Raw genomic sequence first — 20,524 nt, 5'->3', positions numbered from 1 at the left:
TGGTTTATATATATCTGATTTTCTCAATTGGCTAAGTCAATAGCATCAACTGAGTTTTGTTTTTGCCATACTCCCAATAGAATTTGTACATACTTATGAATCTTGCCTTCATCATTTTTCAATTGCCTTTCTTCTATTTATGCATGATTTACACATAGCTTTTGACAAGTCTTGGGTTTTATCGATCAGACAAGTCCAAACTCTGTAGCCATTTTTAAATCTTGTCACTGCACTTTCCAAATAAGCACACAAAGAAAACTATCAATAGAATCTTACGGAAACATTTTAGTTGTTCTAAAAATAAGAGCATACTTATTCAAATTTCAACTGTATTGTGGAATATTAGGAAAACTGCAGGTTCCCTACTGTCTAGATAGCTTTGAATGTTTTAAAAGAATAGTCTCATTTTGAAACACAAAAAGTTCAAAAATGAAATTGCAAGGTTTTCTTTTGCCTTTCTTCTGTGTCTGGAAGCATGATTTGTACATTGCATATGACAAGTCTTTAGCTTTGTCCATGAGAGAAGTCCAAACTCTGTAGGCACTCACAAATCTTGTCCCTGCACTTTTCCTATATGCATACTTAGAAAACTATCTACTGGACCATAAGGAAATATTTTATTTATTCTACAAATTCATTTTTACATAAATGTATATGGTGTTTTTAAAAACAAAAAGCTATTTTCATTAAATCAATTGAAAAATCAATAGAAAAATGTTCAGGTAGGTGGCTTGTTGGTCTAGGGTTAAGATTCTCGCTTAGAGTGTGAGAGGTCCCAGGTTCAAATCATGGACGAGCCCAAATTTTCAGATTCTTTGACATAGTTCCATTATCTTATTGAATACAATTTCCTGAGTAAAATCTTCAAATGAATATTATTTTTTAAAAACTCTCAAAATAGATTGGATTTACTTATTTGCACAATTGAATTTAGTTTTTTGTCAAACTGCTAAAATTATTTGTAATTACTTTCCTGCACATAGCATGTGACATGTCTTGGGTTTTATCCATCAGAAAAACTCTGCTGGGCATCATAAAACTTTGCACAGCAATTTCCAAGCAAGTATACTTAGAAAAATATTGACTATTAGGAAATATTTTATTTATGCTAATATTTCCACCTTGTATACATTAGTGACTGCTTTAAAATAATACAATTTTCACATAAAAACAGTTAAGAAATCAAATAAAACATGCTTACTTGATGACTCTATCATTCTCACTTTGGGTGCGAGAGGTCACGGGTTCAAATCCCGGACGAGCCCAAATTTTTAGATTCTTTGACATGGTTCCATTATCTTATTGAAGTCAATTTCCAGAGTGAATTTCAACTGAATATTGTTTTTTCAAAACTCTCAAAATAGATTGGATTTACTTATTTGCACAATTGAATTTTGTTTTTTGTCAAACTGCTAAAATTATTTGTAAGTACTTATCTGAACATAGCATGTGACATGTCTTGGGTTTTATCCATCAGAAAAACTCTGCTGGGCATCATAAAACTTTGCACAGCAATTTCCAAGCAAGTATACTTAGAAAAATATTGACTATTAGGAAATATTTTATTTATGCTAATTTTTCCTCCTTGTATACATTAGTGACTGCTTTAAAAGAACACCATTTTCACATAAAATAGTTAAGAAATCAAATAAAACAGACTTGTTTCAGTTGGCTCGTTAGTCTAGGGGTATGATTCTCGCTTTGGGTGCGAGAGGTCCCTGGTTCAAATCCCGGACGAGCCCTCTATTTCTTTTTTACGGTGCTTCTCATGGTTTATATATATCTGATTTTCTCAATTGGCTAAGTTAATAGCATCAACTGAGTTTGTTTTTGCCATACTCCCAATAGAATTTGTACATACTTATGAATCTTGCCTTCATCATTTTTCAATTGCCTTTCTTCTAGTTATGCATGATTTACACATAGCTTTTGACAAGTCTTGGGTTTTATCGATCAGACAAGTCCAAACTCTGTAGCCATTTTTAAATCTTGTCACTGCACTTTCCAAATAAGCACACAAAGAAAACTATCAATAGAATCTCACGGAAACATTTTAGTTGTTCTAAAAATAAGAGCATACTTATTCAAATTTCAACTGTATTGTGGTATATTAGGAAAACTGCAGGTTCCCTACTGTCTAGATAGCTTTGAATGTTTTAAAAGAATAGTCTCATTTTGAAACACAAAAAGTTCAAAAATTAAATTGCAAGGTTTTCTTTTGCCTTTCTTCTGTGTCTGGAAGCATGATTTGTACATTGCATATGACAAGTCTTTAGCTTTGTCCATGAGAGAAGTCCAAACTCTGGAGGCACTCACAAATCTTGTCCCTGCACTTTTCCTATATGCATACTTAGAAAACTATCTACTGGACCATAAGGAAATATTTTATTTATTCTACAAATTCATTTTTACATAAATGTATATGGTGTTTTTAAAAACAAAAAGCTATTTTCATTAAATCAATTGAAAAATCAATAGAAAAATGTTCAGGTAGGTGGCTTGTTGGTCTAGGGTTAAGATTCTCGCTTAGGGTGTGAGAGGTCCCAGGTTCAAATCATGGACGAGCCCAAATTTTTAGATTCTTTGACAGCGTTCCATTATCTTATTGAAGTCAATTTCCTGAGTAAAATCTTCAATTGAATATTATTTTTTAAAAACTCACAAAATAGATTGGATATACTTATTTGCACAATTGAATTTTGTTTTTTGTCAAACTGCTAAAATTATTTGTAATTACTTACCTGCACATAGCATGTGACATGTCTTGGGTTTTATCCATCAGAAAAACTCTGCTGGGCATCATAAAACTTTGCACAGCAATTTCCAAGCAAGTATACTTAGAAAAATATTGACTATTAGGAAATATTTTATTTATGCTAATATTTCCACCTTGTATACATTAGTGACTGCTTTAAAATAATACAATTTTCACATAAAAACAGTTAAGAAATCAAATAAAACATGCTTACTTGATGACTCTATCATTCCCACTTTGGGTGCGAGAGGTCACGGGTTCAAATCCCGGACGAGCCCAAATTTTTAGCTTCTTTGACATGGTTCCATTATCTTATTGAAGTCAATTTCCAGAGTGAATTTCAACTGAATATTGTTTTTGCAAAACTCTCAAAATAGATTGGATTTACTTATTTGCACAATTGAATTTAGTTTTTTGTCAAACTGCTAAAATTATTTGTAATTACTTTCCTGCACATAGCATGTGACATGTCTTGGGTTTTATCCATCAGAAAAACTCTGCTGGGCATCATAAAACTTTGCACAGCAATTTCCAAGCAAGTATACTTAGAAAAATATTGACTATTAGGAAATATTTTATTTATGCTAATATTTCCACCTTGTATACATTAGTGAGTGCTTTAAAATATTACAATTTTCACATAAAAACAGTTAAGAAATCAAATAAAACATGCTTACTTGATGACTCTATCATTCTCACTTTGGGTGCGAGAGGTCACGGGTTCAAATCCCGGACGAGCCCAAATTTTTAGATTCTTTGACATGGTTCCATTATCTTATTGAAGTCAATTTCCAGAGTGAATTTCAACTGAATATTGTTTTTTCAAAACTCTCAAAATAGATTGGATTTACTTATTTGCACAATTGAATTTTGTTTTTTGTCAAACTGCTAAAATTATTTGTAAGTACTTATCTGAACATAGCATGTGACATGTCTTGGGTTTTATCCATCAGAAAAACTCTGCTGGGCATCATAAAACTTTGCACAGCAATTTCCAAGCAAGTATACTTAGAAAAATATTGACTATTAGGAAATATTTTATTTATGCTAATATTTCCACCTTGTATACATTAGTGACTGCTTTAAAATAATACAATTTTCACATTAAAACAGTTAAGAAATCAAATAAAACATGCTTACTTGATGACTCTATCATTCTCACTTTGGGTGCGAGAGGTCATCGGTTCAAATCCCAGACGTGCCCAAATTTTCAGATTCTTTGACATAGTTCCATTATCTTATTGAATACAATTTCCTGAGTAAAATCTTCAAATGAATATTATTTTTTAAAAACTCACAAAATAGATTGGATTTACTTATTTGCACAATTGAATTTTGTTTTTTGTCAAACTGCTAAAATTATTTGTAATTAGTTACCTGCACATAGCATGTGACATGTCTTGGGTTTTATCCATCAGAAAAACTCTGCTGGGCATCATAAAACTTTGCACAGCAATTTCCAAGCAAGTATACTTAGAAAAATATTGACTATTAGGAAATATTTTATTTATGCTAATATTTCCACCTTGTATACATTAGTGACTGCTTTAAAATAATAAAATTTTCACATAAAAACAGTTAAGAAATCAAATCAAACATGCTTACTTGATGACTCTATCATTCTCACTTTGGGTGCGAGAGGTCAAGGGTTCAAATCCCGGACGAGCCCAAATTGTTAGATTCTTTGACATGGTTCCATTATCTTATTGAAGTCAATTTCCAGAGTGAATTTCAACTGAATATTGTTTTTTCAAAACTCTCAAAATAGATTGGATTTACTTATTTGCACAATTGAATTTTGTTTTTTGTCAAACTGCTAAAATTATTTGTAAGTACTTATCTGAACATAGCATGTGACATGTCTTGGGTTTTATCCATCAGAAAAACTCTGCTGGGCATCATAAAACTTTGCACAGCAATTTCCAAGCAAGTATACTTAGAAAAATATTGACTATTAGGAAATATTTTATTTATGCTAATTTTTCCTCCTTGTATACATTAGTGACTGCTTTAAAAGAACACCATTTTCACATAAAATAGTTAAGAAATCAAATAAAACAGACTTGTTTCAGTTGGCTCGTTAGTCTAGGGGTATGATTCTCGATTTGGGTGCGAGAGGTCCCTGGTTCAAATCCCGGACGAGCCCTCTATTTCTTTTTTACGGTGCTTCTCATGGTTTATATATATCTGATTTTCTCAATTGGCTAAGTTAATAGCATCAACTGAGTTTGTTTTTGCCATACTCCCAATAGAATTTGTACATACTTATGAATCTTGCCTTCATCATTTTTCAATTGCCTTTCTTCTAGTTATGCATGATTTACACATAGCTTTTGACAAGTCTTGGGTTTTATCGATCAGATAAGTCCAAACTCTGTAGCCATTTTTAAATCTTGTCACTGCACTTTCCAAATAAGCACACAAAGAAAACTATCAATAGAATCTCACGGAAACATTTTAGTTGTTCTAAAAATAAGAGCATACTTATTCAAATTTCAACTGTATTGTGGTATATTAGGAAAACTGCAGGTTCCCTACTGTCTAGATAGCTTTGAATGTTTTAAAAGAATAGTCTCATTTTGAAACACAAAAAGTTCAAAAATGAAATTGCAAGGTTTTCTTTTGCCTTTCTTCTGTGTCTGGAAGCATGATTTGTACATTGCATATGACAAGTCTTTAGCTTTGTCCATGAGAGAAGTCCAAACTCTGGAGGCACTCACAAATCTTGTCCCTGCACTTTTCCTATATGCATACTTAGAAAACTATCTACTGGACCATAAGGAAATATTTTATTTATTCTACAAATTCATTTATACATAAATGTATATGGTGTTTTTAAAAACAAAAAGCTATTTTCATTAAATCAATTGAAAAATCAATAGAAAAATGTTCAGGTAGGTGGCTTGTTGGTCTAGGGTTAAGATTCTCGCTTAGGGTGTGAGAGGTCCCAGGTTCAAATCATGGACGAGCCCAAATTATCAGATTCTTTGACAGCGTTCCATTATCTTATTGAAGTCAATTTCCTGAGTAAAATCTTCAATTGAATATTATTTTTTAAAAACTCACAAAATAGATTGGATATACTTATTTGCACAATTGAATTTTGTTTTTTGTCAAACTGCTAAAATTATTTGTAATTACTTACCTGCACATAGCATGTGACATGTCTTGGGTTTTATCCATCAGAAAAACTCTGCTGGGCATCATAAAACTTTGCACAGCAATTTCCAAGCAAGTATACTTAGAAAAATATTGACTATTAGGAAATATTTTATTTATGCTAATATTTCCACCTTGTATACATTAGTGACTGCTTTAAAATAATACAATTTTCACATAAAAACAGTTAAGAAATCAAATAAAACATGCTTACTTGATGACTCTATCATTCTCACTTTGGGTGCGAGAGGTCACGGGTTCAAATCCCGGACGAGCCCAAATTTTTAGATTCTTTGACATGGTTCCATTATCTTATTGAAGTCAATTTCCAGAGTGAATTTCAACTGAATATTGTTTTTTGAAAACTCTCAAAATAGATTGGATTTACTTATTTGCACAATTGAATTTTGTTTTTTGTCAAACTGCTAAAATTATTTGTAATTACTTACCTGCACATAGCATGTGACATGTCTTGGGTTTTATCCATCAGAAAAACTCTGCTGGGCATCATAAAACTTTGCACAGCAATTTCCAAGCAAGTATACTTAGAAAAATATTGACTATTAGGAAATATTTTATTTATGCTAATATTTCCACCTTGTATACATTAGTGACTGCTTTAAAATAATACAATTTTCACATAAAAACAGTTAAGAAATCAAATAAAACATGCTTACTTGATGACTCTATCATTCTCACTTTGGGTGCGAGAGGTCACGGGTTCAAATCCCGGACGTGCCCAAATTTTTAGATTCTTTGACATGGTTCCATTATCTTATTGAAGTCAATTTCCAGAGTGAATTTCAACTGAATATTGTTTTTTCAACACTCTCAAAATAGATTGGATTTACTTATTTGCACAATTGAATTTTGTTTTTTGTCAAACTGCTAAAATTATTTGTAATTACTTACCTGCACATAGCATGTGACATGTCTTGGGTTTTATCCATCAGAAAAACTCTGCTGGGCATCATAAAACTTTGCACAGCAATTTCCAAGCAAGTATACTTAGAAAAATATTGACTATTAGGAAATATTTTATTTATGCTAATATTTCCACCTTGTATACATTAGTGACTGCTTTAAAATAATACAATTTTCACATTAAAACAGTTAAGAAATCAAATAAAACATGCTTACTTGATGACTCTATCATTCTCACTTTGGGTGCGAGAGGTCATCGGTTCAAATCCCAGACGTGCCCAAATTTTCAGATTCTTTGACATAGTTCCATTATCTTATTGAATACAATTTCCTGAGTAAAATCTTCAAATGAATATTATTTTTTAAAAACTCACAAAATAGATTGGATTTACTTATTTGCACAATTGAATTTTGTTTTTTGTCAAACTGCTAAAATTATTTGTAATTAGTTACCTGCACATAGCATGTGACATGTCTTGGGTTTTATCCATCAGAAAAACTCTGCTGGGCATCATAAAACTTTGCACAGCAATTTCCAAGCAAGTATACTTAGAAAAATATTGACTATTAGGAAATATTTTATTTATGCTAATATTTCCACCTTGTATACATTAGTGACTGCTTTAAAATAATAAAATTTTCACATAAAAACAGTTAAGAAATCAAATCAAACATGCTTACTTGATGACTCTATCATTCTCACTTTGGGTGCGAGAGGTCAAGGGTTCAAATCCCGGACGAGACCAAATTGTTAGATTCTTTGACATGGTTCCATTATCTTATTGAAGTCAATTTCCAGAGTGAATTTCAACTGAATATTGTTTTTTCAAAACTCTCAAAATAGATTGGATTTACTTATTTGCACAATTGAATTTTGTTTTTTGTCAAACTGCTAAAATTATTTGTAAGTACTTATCTGAACATAGCATGTGACATGTCTTGGGTTTTATCCATCAGAAAAACTCTGCTGGGCATCATAAAACTTTGCACAGCAATTTCCAAGCAAGTATACTTAGAAAAATATTGACTATTAGGAAATATTTTATTTATGCTAATTTTTCCTCCTTGTATACATTAGTGACTGCTTTAAAAGAACACCATTTTCACATAAAATAGTTAAGAAATCAAATAAAACAGACTTGTTTCAGTTGGCTCGTTAGTCTAGGGGTATGATTCTCGATTTGGGTGCGAGAGGTCCCTGGTTCAAATCCCGGACGAGCCCTCTATTTCTTTTTTACGGTGCTTCTCATGGTTTATATATATCTGATTTTCTCAATTGGCTAAGTTAATAGCATCAACTGAGTTTGTTTTTGCCATACTCCCAATAGAATTTGTACATACTTATGAATCTTGCCTTCATCATTTTTCAATTGCCTTTCTTCTAGTTATGCATGATTTACACATAGCTTTTGACAAGTCTTGGGTTTTATCGATCAGATAAGTCCAAACTCTGTAGCCATTTTTAAATCTTGTCACTGCACTTTCCAAATAAGCACACAAAGAAAACTATCAATAGAATCTCACGGAAACATTTTAGTTGTTCTAAAAATAAGAGCATACTTATTCAAATTTCAACTGTATTGTGGTATATTAGGAAAACTGCAGGTTCCCTACTGTCTAGATAGCTTTGAATGTTTTAAAAGAATAGTCTCATTTTGAAACACAAAAAGTTCAAAAATGAAATTGCAAGGTTTTCTTTTGCCTTTCTTCTGTGTCTGGAAGCATGATTTGTACATTGCATATGACAAGTCTTTAGCTTTGTCCATGAGAGAAGTCCAAACTCTGGAGGCACTCACAAATCTTGTCCCTGCACTTTTCCTATATGCATACTTAGAAAACTATCTACTGGACCATAAGGAAATATTTTATTTATTCTACAAATTCATTTATACATAAATGTATATGGTGTTTTTAAAAACAAAAAGCTATTTTCATTAAATCAATTGAAAAATCAATAGAAAAATGTTCAGGTAGGTGGCTTGTTGGTCTAGGGTTAAGATTCTCGCTTAGGGTGTGAGAGGTCCCAGGTTCAAATCATGGACGAGCCCAAATTATCAGATTCTTTGACAGCGTTCCATTATCTTATTGAAGTCAATTTCCTGAGTAAAATCTTCAATTGAATATTATTTTTTAAAAACTCACAAAATAGATTGGATATACTTATTTGCACAATTGAATTTTGTTTTTTGTCAAACTGCTAAAATTATTTGTAATTACTTACCTGCACATAGCATGTGACATGTCTTGGGTTTTATCCATCAGAAAAACTCTGCTGGGCATCATAAAACTTTGCACAGCAATTTCCAAGCAAGTATACTTAGAAAAATATTGACTATTAGGAAATATTTTATTTATGCTAATATTTCCACCTTGTATACATTAGTGACTGCTTTAAAATAATACAATTTTCACCTAAAAACAGTTAAGAAATCAAATAAAACATGCTTACTTGATGACTCTATCATTCTCACTTTGGGTGCGAGAGGTCACGGGTTCAAATCCCGGACGAGCCCAAATTTTTAGATTCTTTGACATGGTTCCATTATCTTATTGAAGTCAATTTCCAGAGTGAATTTCAACTGAATATTGTTTTTTGAAAACTCTCAAAATAGATTGGATTTACTTATTTGCACAATTGAATTTTGTTTTTTGTCAAACTGCTAAAATTATTTGTAATTACTTACCTGCACATAGCATGTGACATGTCTTGGGTTTTATCCATCAGAAAAACTCTGCTGGGCATCATAAAACTTTGCACAGCAATTTCCAAGCAAGTATACTTAGAAAAATATTGACTATTAGGAAATATTTTATTTATGCTAATATTTCCACCTTGTATACATTAGTGACTGCTTTAAAATAATACAATTTTCACATAAAAACAGTTAAGAAATCAAATAAAACATGCTTACTTGATGACTCTATCATTCTCACTTTGGGTGCGAGAGGTCACGGGTTCAAATCCCGGACGTGCCCAAATTTTTAGATTCTTTGACATGGTTCCATTATCTTATTGAAGTCAATTTCCAGAGTGAATTTCAACTGAATATTGTTTTTTCAACACTCTCAAAATAGATTGGATTTACTTATTTGCACAATTGAATTTTGTTTTTTGTCAAACTGCTAAAATTATTTGTAATTACTTACCTGCACATAGCATGTGACATGTCTTGGGTTTTATCCATCAGAAAAACTCTGCTGGGCATCATAAAACTTTGCACAGCAATTTCCAAGCAAGTATACTTAGAAAAATATTGACTATTAGGAAATATTTTATTTATGCTAATATTTCCACCTTGTATACATTAGTGACTGCTTTAAAATAATACAATTTTCACATTAAAACAGTTAAGAAATCAAATAAAACATGCTTACTTGATGACTCTATCATTCTCACTTTGGGTGCGAGAGGTCATGGGTTCAAATCCCAGACGTGCCCAAATTTTCAGATTCTTTGACATAGTTCCATTATCTTATTGAATACAATTTCCTGAGTAAAATCTTCAAATGAATATTATTTTTTAAAAACTCACAAAATAGATTGGATTTACTTATTTGCACAATTGAATTTTGTTTTTTGTCAAACTGCTAAAATTATTTGTAATTAGTTACCTGCACATAGCATGTGACATGTCTTGGGTTTTATCCATCAGAAAAACTCTGCTGGGCATCATAAAACTTTGCACAGCAATTTCCAAGCAAGTATACTTAGAAAAATATTGACTATTAGGAAATATTTTATTTATGCTAATATTTCCACCTTGTATACATTAGTGACTGCTTTAAAATAATAAAATTTTCACATAAAAACAGTTAAGAAATCAAATCAAACATGCTTACTTGATGACTCTATCATTCTCACTTTGGGTGCGAGAGGTCAAGGGTTCAAATCCCGGACGAGACCAAATTGTTAGATTCTTTGACATGGTTCCATTATCTTATTGAAGTCAATTTCCAGAGTGAATTTCAACTGAATATTGTTTTTTCAAAACTCTCAAAATAGATTGGATTTACTTATTTGCACAATTGAATTTTGTTTTTTGTCAAACTGCTAAAATTATTTGTAAGTACTTATCTGAACATAGCATGTGACATGTCTTGGGTTTTATCCATCAGAAAAACTCTGCTGGGCATCATAAAACTTTGCACAGCAATTTCCAAGCAAGTATACTTAGAAAAATATTGACTATTAGGAAATATTTTATTTATGCTAATTTTTCCTCCTTGTATATATTAGTGACTGCTTTAAAAGAACACCATTTTCACATAAAATAGTTAAGAAATCAAATAAAACAGGCTTGTTTCAGTTGGCTCGTTAGTCTAGGGGTAAGATTCTCACTTTGGGTGCGAGAGGTCCCGGGTTCAAATCCCGGATGAGCCCTCTATTTCTTTTTTACGGTGCTTCTCATGGTTTATATATATCTGATTTTCTCAATTGGCTAAGTTAATAGCTTCAACTGAGTTTTGTTTTTGCCATACTCCCAATAGAATTTGTACATACTTATGAATCTTGCCTTCATCATTTTTCAATTGCCTTTCTTCTAGTTATGCATGATTTACACATAGCTTTTGACAAGTCTTGGGTTTTATCGATCAGACAAGTCCAAACTCTGTAGCCATTTTTAAATCTTGTCACTGCACTTTCCAAATAAGCACACAAAGAAAACTATCAATAGAATCTTACGGAAACATTTTAGTTGTTCTAAAAATAAGAGCATACTTATTCAAATTTCAACTGTATTGTGGTATATTAGGAAAACTGCAGGTTCCCTACTGTCTAGATAGCTTTGAATGTTTTAAAAGAATAGTCTCATTTTGAAACACAAAAAGTTCAAAAATGAAATTGCAAGGTTTTCTTTTGCCTTTCTTCTGTGTCTGGAAGCATGATTTGTACATTGCATATGACAAGTCTTTAGCTTTGTCCATGAGAGAAGTCCAAACTCTGGAGGCACTCACAAATCTTGTCCCTGCACTTTTCCTATATGCATACTTAGAAAACTATCTACTGGACCATAAGGAAATATTTTATTTATTCTACAAATTCATTTTTACATAAATGTATATGGTGTTTTCTAAAAACAAAAAGCTATTATCATTAAATCAATTGAAAAATCAATAGAAAAATGTTCAGGTAGGTGGCTTGTTGGTCTAGGGTTAAGATTCTCGCTTAGAGTGTGAGAGGTCCCAGGTTCAAATCATGGACGAGCCCAAATTTTCAGATTCTTTGACATAGTTCCATTATCTTATTGAATACAATTTCCTGAGTAAAATCTTCAAATGAATATTATTTTTAAAAAACTCACAAAATAGATTGGATATACTTATTTGCACAATTGAATTTTGTTTTTTGTCAAACTGCTAAAATTATTTGTAATTACTTACCTGCACATAGCATGTGACATGTCTTGGGTTTTATCCATCAGAAAAACTCTGCTGGGCATCATAAAACTTTGCACAGCAATTTCCAAGCAAGTATACTTAGAAAAATATTGACTATTAGGAAATATTTTATTTATGCTAATATTTCCACCTTGTATACATTAGTGACTGCTTTAAAATAATACAATTTTCACATAAAAACAGTTAAGAAATCAAATAAAACATGCTTACTTGATGACTCTATCATTCTCACTTTGGGTGCGAGAGGTCACGGGTTCAAATCCCGGACAAGCCCAAATTTTTAGATTCTTTGACATGGTTCCATTATCTTATTGAAGTCAATTTCCAGAGTGAATTTCAACTGAATATTGTTTTTTGAAAACTCTCAAAATAGATTGGATTTACTTATTTGCACAATTGAATTTTGTTTTTTGTCAAACTGCTAAAATTATTTGTAATTACTTACCTGCACATAGCATGTGACATGTCTTGGGTTTTATCCATCAGAAAAACTCTGCTGGGCATCATAAAACTTTGCACAGCAATTTCCAAGCAAGTATACTTAGAAAAATATTGACTATTAGGAAATATTTTATTTATGCTAATATTTCCACCTTGTATACATTAGTGACTGCTTTAAAATAATACAATTTTCACATAAAAACAGTTAAGAAATCAAATAAAACATGCTTACTTGATGACTCTATCATTCTCACTTTGGGTGCGAGAGGTCACGGGTTCAAATCCCGGACGTGCCCAAATTTTTAGATTCTTTGACATGGTTCCATTATCTTATTGAAGTCAATTTCCAGAGTGAATTTCAACTGAATATTGTTTTTTCAAAACTCTCAAAATAGATTGGATTTACTTATTTGCACAATTGAATTTTGTTTTTTGTCAAACTGCTAAAATTATTTGTAATTACTTACCTGCACATAGCATGTGACATGTCTTGGGTTTTATCCATCAGAAAAAATCTGCTGGGCATCATAAAACTTTGCACAGCAATTTCCAAGCAAGTATACTTAGAAAAATATTGACTATTAGGAAATATTTTATTTATGCTAATATTTCCACCTTGTATACATTAGTGACTGCTTTAAAATAATACAATTTTCACATAAAAACAGTTAAGAAATCAAATAAAACATGCTTACTTGATGACTCTATCATTCTCACTTTGGGTGCGAGAGGTCATGGGTTCAAATCCCGGACGTGCCCAAATTTTTAGATTCTTTGACATGGTTCCATTATCTTATTGAAGTCAATTTCCAGAGTGAATTTCAACTGAATATTGTTTTTTCAAAATTCTCAAAATAGATTGGATTTACTTATTTGCACAATTGAATTTTGTTTTTTGTCAAACTGCTAAAATTATTTGTAAGTACTTATCTGAACATAGCATGTGACATGTCTTGGGTTTAATCCATCAGAAAAACTCTGCTGGGCATCATAAAACTTTGCACAGCAATTTCCAAGCAAGTATACTTAGAAAAATATTGACTATTAGGAAACATTTTATTTATGCTAATTTTTCCTCCTTGTATACATTAGTGACTGCATTAAAAGAATACCATTTTCACATAAAAACAGTTAAGAAATCAAATAAACCACACTTATTTCAGTTGGCTCGTTGGTCTAGGGGTATGATTCTCGCTTTGGGTGCGAGAGGTCCCGGGTTCAAATTCCGGACGAGCCCTCTATTTCTTTTGTACGGTGCATCTCATAGTTTATATATATCTGATTTTCTCAATTGGCTAAGTCAATAGCATCAACTGAGTTTTGTTTTTGCCATACTCCCAATAGAATTTGTACATACTTATGAATCTTGCCTTCATCATTTTTCAATTGCCTTTCTTCTATTTATGCATGATTTACACATAGCTTTTGACAAGTCTTGGGTTTTATCGATCAGACAAGTCCAAACTCTGTAGCCATTTTTAAATCTTGTCACTGCACTTTCCAAATAAGCACACAAAGAAAACTATCAATAGAATCTTACGGAAACGTTTTAGTTGTTCTAAAAATAAGAGCATACTTATTCAAATTTCAACTGTATTGTGGAATATTAGGAAAACTGCAGGTTCCCTACTGTCTAGATAGCTTTGAATGTTTTAAAAGAATAGTCTGATTTTGAAACACAAAAAGTTCAAAAATGAAATTGCAAGGTTTTCTTTTGCCTTTCTTCTGTGTCTGGAAGCATGATTTGTACATTGCATATGACAAGTCTTTAGCTTTGTCCATGAGAGAAGTCCAAACTCTGTAGGCACTCACAAATCTTGTCCCTGCACTTTTCCTATATGCATACTTAGAAAACTATCTACTGGACCATAAGGAAATATTTTATTTATTCTACAAATTCATTTTTACATAAATGTATATGGTGTTTTTAAAAACAAAAAGCTATTTTCATTAAATCAATTGAAAAATCAATAGAAAAATGTTCAGGTAGGTGGCTTGTTGGTCTAGGGTTAAGATTCTCGCTTAGAGTGTGAGAGGTCCCAGGTTCAAATCATGGACGAACCCAAATTTTCAGATTCTTTGACATAGTTCCATTATCTTATTGAATACAATTTCCTGAGTAAAATCTTCAAATGAATATTATTTTTTAAAAACTCACAAAATAGATTGGATTTACTTATTTGCACAATTGAATTTTTTTTTTTGTCAAACTGCTAAAATTATTTGTAATTAGTTACCTGCACATAGCATGTGACATGTCTTGGGTTTTATCCATCAGAAAAACTCTGCTGGGCATCATAAAACTTTGCACAGCAATTTCCAAGCAAGTATACTTAGAAAAATATTGACTATTAGGAAATATTTTATTTATGCTAATATTTCCACCTTGTATACATTAGTGACTGCTTTAAAATAATAAAATATTCACATAAAAACAGTTAAGAAATCAAATCAAACATGCTTACTTGATGACTCTATCATTCTCACTTTGGGTGCGAGAGGTCAAGGGTTCAAATCCCGGACGAGCCCAAATTGTTAGATTCTTTGACATGGTTCCATTATCTTATTGAAGTGAATTTCAACTGAATATTGTTTTTTCAAAACTCTCAAAATAGATTGGATTTACTTATTTGCACAATTGAATTTTGTTTTTTGTCAAACTGCTAAAATTATTTGTAAGTACTTATCTGAACATAGCATGTGACATGTCTTGGGTTTTATCCATCAGAAAAACTCTGCTGGGCATCATAAAACTTTGCACAGCAATTTCCAAGCAAGTATACTTAGAAAAATATTGACTATTAGGAAATATTTTATTTATGCTAATTTTTCCTCCTTGTATATATTAGTGACTGCTTTAAAAGAACACCATTTTCACATAAAATAGTTAAGAAATCAAATAAAACAGACTTGTTTCAGTTGGCTCGTTAGTCTAGGGGTATGATTCTCACTTTGGGTGCGAGAGGTGTCGGGTTCAAATCCCGGATGAGCCCTCTATTTCTTTTTTACGGTGCTTCTCATGGTTTATATATATCTGATTTTCTCAATTGGCTAAGTTAATAGCATCAACTGAGTTTTGTTTTTGCCATACTCCCAATAGAATTTGTACATACTTATGAATCTTGCCTTCATCATTTTTCAATTGCCTTTCTTCTAGTTATGCATGATTTACACATAGCTTTTGACAAGTCTTGGGTTTTATCGATCAGACAAGTCCAAACTCTGTAGCCATTTTTAAATCTTGTCACTGCACTTTCCAAATAAGCACACAAAGAAAACTATCAATAGAATCTTACGGAAACATTTTAGTTGTTCTAAAAATAAGAGCATACTTATTCAAATTTCAACTGTATTGTGGTATATTAGGAAAACTGCAGGTTCCCTACTGTCTAGATAGCTTTGAATGTTTTAAAAGAATAGTCTCATTTTGAAACACAAAAAGTTCAAAAATGAAATTGCAAGGTTTTCTTTTGCCTTTCTTCTGTGTCTGGAAGCATGATTTGTACATTGCATATGACAAGTCTTTCGCTTTGTCCATGAGAGAAGTCCAAACTCTGGAGGCACTCACAAATCTTGTCCCTGCACTTTTCCTATATGCATACTTAGAAAACTATCTACTGGACCATAAGGAAATATTTTATTTATTCTACAAATTCATTTTTACATAAATGTATATGGTGTTTTCTAAAAACAAAAAGCTATTATCATTAAATCAATTGAAAAATCAATAGAAAAATGTTCAGGTAGGTGGCTTGTTGGTCTAGGGTTAAGATTCTCGCTTAGAGTGTGAGAGGTCCCAGGTTCAAATCATGGACGAGCCCAAATTTTCAGATTCTTTGACATAGTTCCATTATCTTATTGAATACAATTTCCTGAGTAAAATCTTCAAATGAATATTATTTTAAAAAAACTCACAAAATAGATTTGATTTACTTATTTGCACAATTGAATTTTGTTTTTTGTCAAACTGCTAAAATTATTTGTAATTAGTTACCTGCACATAGCATGTGACATGTCTTGGGTTTTATCCATCAGAAAAACTCTGCTGGGCATCATAAAACTTTGCACAGCAATTTCCAAGCAAGTATACTTAGAAAAATATTGACTATTAGGAAATATTTTATTTATGCTAATATTTCCACCTTGTATACATTAGTGACTGCTTTAAAATAATACAATTTTCACATAAAAACAGTTAAGAAATCAAATAAAACATGCTTACTTGATGACTCTATCATTCTCACTTTGGGTGCGAGAGGTCAAGGGTTCAAATCCCGGACGAGCCCAAATTGTTAGATTCTTTGACATGGTTCCATTATCTTATTGAAGTCAATTTCAAGAGTGAATTTCAACTGAATATTGTTTTTTCAAAACTCTCAAAATAGATTGGATTTACTTATTTGCACAATTGAATTTTGTTTTTTGTCAAACTGCTAAAATTATTTGTAAGTACTTATCTGAACATAGCATGTGACATGTCTTGGGTTTTATCCATCAGAAAAACTCTGCTGGGCATCATAAAACTTTGCACAGCAATTTCCAAGCAAGTATACTTAGAAAAATATTGACTATTAGGAAATATTTTATTTATGCTAATTTTTCCTCCTTGTATACATTAGTGACTGCTTTAAAAGAACACCATTTTCACATAAAATAGTTAAGAAATCAAATAAAACAGGCTTGTTTCAGTTGGCTCGTTAGTCTAGGGGTATGATTCTTGCTTTGGGTGCGAGAGGTCCCGGGTTCAAATCCCGGATGAGCCCTCTATTTCTTTTTTACGGTGCTTCTCATGGTTTATATATGTCTGATTTTCTCAATTGGCTAAGTTAATAGCATCAACTGAGTTTTGTTTTTGCCATACTCCCAATAGAATTTGTACATACTTATGAATCTTGCCTTCATCATTTTTCAATTGCCTTTCTTCTAGTTATGCATGATTTACACATAGCTTTTGACAAGTCTTGGGTTTTATCGATCAGACAAGTCCAAACTCTGTAGCCATTTTTAAATCTTGTCACTGCACTTTCCAAATTAGCACACAAAGAAAACTATCAATAGAATCTTACGGAAACATTTTAGTTGTTCTAAAAATAAGAGCATACTTATTCAAATTTCAACTGTATTGTGGTATATTAGGAAAAATGCAGGTTCCCTACTGTCTAGATAGCTTTGAATGTTTTAAAAGAATAGTCTCATTTTGAAACACAAAAAGTTCAAAAATGAAATTGCAAGGTTTTCTTTTGCCTTTCTTCTGTGTCTGGAAGCATGATTTGTACATTGCATATGACAAGTCTTTAGCTTCGTCCATGAGAGAAGTCCAAACTCTGGAGGCACTCACAAATCTTGTCCCTGCACTTTTCCTATATGCATACTTAGAAAACTATCTACTGGACCATAAGGAAATATTTTATTTATTCTACAAATTCATTTTTACATAAATGTATATGGTGTTTTTAAAAACAAAAAGCTATTTTCATTAAATCAATTGAAAAATCAATTGAAAAATGTTCAGGTAGGTGGCTTGTTGGTCTAGGGTTAAGATTCTCGCTTAGAGTGTGAGAGGTCCCAGGTTCAAATCATGGACGAGCCCAAATTTTCAGATTCTTTGACATAGTTCCATTATCTTATTGAATACAATTTCCTGAGTAAAATCTTCAAATGAATATTATTTTTTAAAAACTCACAAAATAGATTGGATTTACTTATTTGCACAATTGAATTTTGTTTTTTGTCAAACTGCTAAAATTATTTGTAATTACTTACCTGCACATAGCATGTGACATGTCTTGGGTTTTATCCATCAGAAAAACTCTGCTGGGCATCATAAAACTTTGCACAGCAATTTCCAAGCACGTATACTTAGAAAAATATTGACTATTAGGAAATATTTTATTTATGCTAATATTTCCACCTTGTATACATTAGTGACTGCTTTAAAATAATAAAATTTTCACATAAAAACAGTTAAGAAATCAAATAATACATGCTTACTTGATGACTCTTTGATTCTCACTTTGGGTGCGAGAGGTCAAGGGTTCAAATCCCGGACGAGCCCAAATTGTTAGATTCTTTGACATGGTTCCATTATCTTATTGAAGTCAATTTCCAGAGTGAATTTCAACTGAATATTGTTTTTTCAAAACTCTCAAAATAGATTGGATTTACTTATTTGCACAATTGAATTTTGTTTTTTGTCAAACTGCTAAAATTATTTGTAAGTACTTATCTGAACATAGCATGTGACATGTCTTGGGTTTTATCCATCAGAAAAACTCTGCTGGGCATCATAAAACTTTGCACAGCAATTTCCAAGCAAGTATACTTAGAAAAATATTGACTATTAGGAAATATTATATTTATGCTAATTTTTCCTCCTTGTATACATTAGTGACTGCTTTAAAAGAACACCATTTTCACATAAAATAGTTAAGAAATCAAATAAAACAGGCTTGTTTCAGTTGGCTCGTTAGTCTAGGGGTATGATTCTTGCTTTGGGTGCGAGAGGTCCCGGGTTCAAATCCCTGATGAGTCCTCTATTTCTTTTTTACGGTGCTTCTCATGGTTTATATATATCTGATTTTCTCAATTGGCTAAGTTAATAGCATCAACTGAGTTTTGTTTTTGCCATACTCCCAATAGAATTTGTACATACTTATGAATCTTGCCTTCATCATTTTTCAATTGCCTTTCTTCTAGTTATGCATGATTTACACATAGCTTTTGACAAGTCTTGGGTTTTATCGATCAGACAAGTCCAAACTCTGTAGCCATTTTTAAATCTTGTCACTGCACTTTCCAAATTAGCACACAAAGAAAACTATCAATAGAATCTTACGGAAACATTTTAGTTGTTCTAAAAATAAGAGCATACTTATTCAAATTTCAACTGTATTGTGGTATATTAGGAAAACTGCAGGTTCCCTACTGTCTAGATAGCTTTGAATGTTTTAAAAGAATAGTCTCATTTTGAAACACAAAAAGTTCAAAAATGAAATTGCAAGGTTTTCTTTTGCCTTTCTTCTGTGTCTGGAAGCATGATTTGTACATTGCATATGACAAGTCTTTAGCTTTGTCCATGAGAGAAGTCCAAACTCTGGAGGCACTCACAAATCTTGTCCCTGCACTTTTCCTATATGCATACTTAGAAAACTATCTACTGGACCATAAGGAAATATTTTATTTATTCTACAAATTCATTTTTACATAAATGTATATGGTGTTTTTAAAAACAAAAAGCTATTTTCATTAAATCAATTGAAAAATCAATTGAAAAATGTTCAGGTAGGTGGCTTGTTGGTCTAGGGTTAAGATTCTCGCTTAGAGTGTGAGAGGTCCCAGGTTCAAATCATGGACGAGCCCTAATTTTCAGATTCTTTGACATAGTTCCATTATCTTATTGAATACAATTTCCTGAGTAAAATCTTCAAATGAATATTATTTTTTAAAAACTCACAAAATAGATTGGATTTACTTATTTGCACAATTGAATTTTGTTTTTTGTCAAACTGCTAAAATTATTTGTAATTACTTACCTGCACATAGCATGTGACATGTCTTGGGTTTTATCCATCAGAAAAACTCTGCTGGGCATCATAAAACTTTGCACAGCAATTTCCAAGCAAGTATACTTAGAAAAATATTGACTATTAGGAAATATTTTATTTATGCTAATATTTCCACCTTGTATACATTAGTGACTGCTTTAAAATAATAAAATTTTCACATAAAAACAGTTAAGAAATCAAATCAAACATGCTTACTTGATGACTCTATCATTCTCACTTTGGGTGCGAGAGGTCAAGGGTTCAAATCCCGGACGAGCCCAAATTGTTAGATTCTTTGACA

General features: G+C 31.7%; 4 non-coding genes across 4 annotated transcripts; all 4 read left to right on the top strand.

Moving 5' to 3' along the window:
* Positions 1-1,670: 1,670 nt before the first annotated feature.
* TRNAP-UGG (transfer RNA proline (anticodon UGG)) lies at positions 1,671-1,742 on the top strand. Its single transcript has one exon. It is a non-coding gene; the product is annotated as a tRNA-Pro (tRNA).
* Positions 1,743-11,147: 9,405 nt separating this feature from the next.
* TRNAP-UGG (transfer RNA proline (anticodon UGG)) lies at positions 11,148-11,219 on the top strand. The gene has a single exon. It is a non-coding gene; the product is annotated as a tRNA-Pro (tRNA).
* A 2,625-nt stretch (positions 11,220-13,844) lies between these two features.
* Positions 13,845-13,916, top strand: TRNAP-UGG (transfer RNA proline (anticodon UGG)). Its single transcript has one exon. It is a non-coding gene; the product is annotated as a tRNA-Pro (tRNA).
* A 3,454-nt stretch (positions 13,917-17,370) lies between these two features.
* Positions 17,371-17,442, top strand: TRNAP-UGG (transfer RNA proline (anticodon UGG)). Its single transcript has one exon. It is a non-coding gene; the product is annotated as a tRNA-Pro (tRNA).
* The last annotated feature ends 3,082 nt before the right edge of the window (positions 17,443-20,524 follow it).

Source organism: Taudactylus pleione, unplaced genomic scaffold (genome assembly GCF_031769625.1).
Source record: "Taudactylus pleione unplaced genomic scaffold, aTauple2 ptg000317l, whole genome shotgun sequence".
NCBI lineage: Eukaryota > Metazoa > Chordata > Amphibia > Anura > Myobatrachidae > Taudactylus > Taudactylus pleione.
The sequence above is the reverse complement of the archived record's forward strand: the minus strand, read 5'-3'. Positions and strand labels throughout refer to the sequence as shown.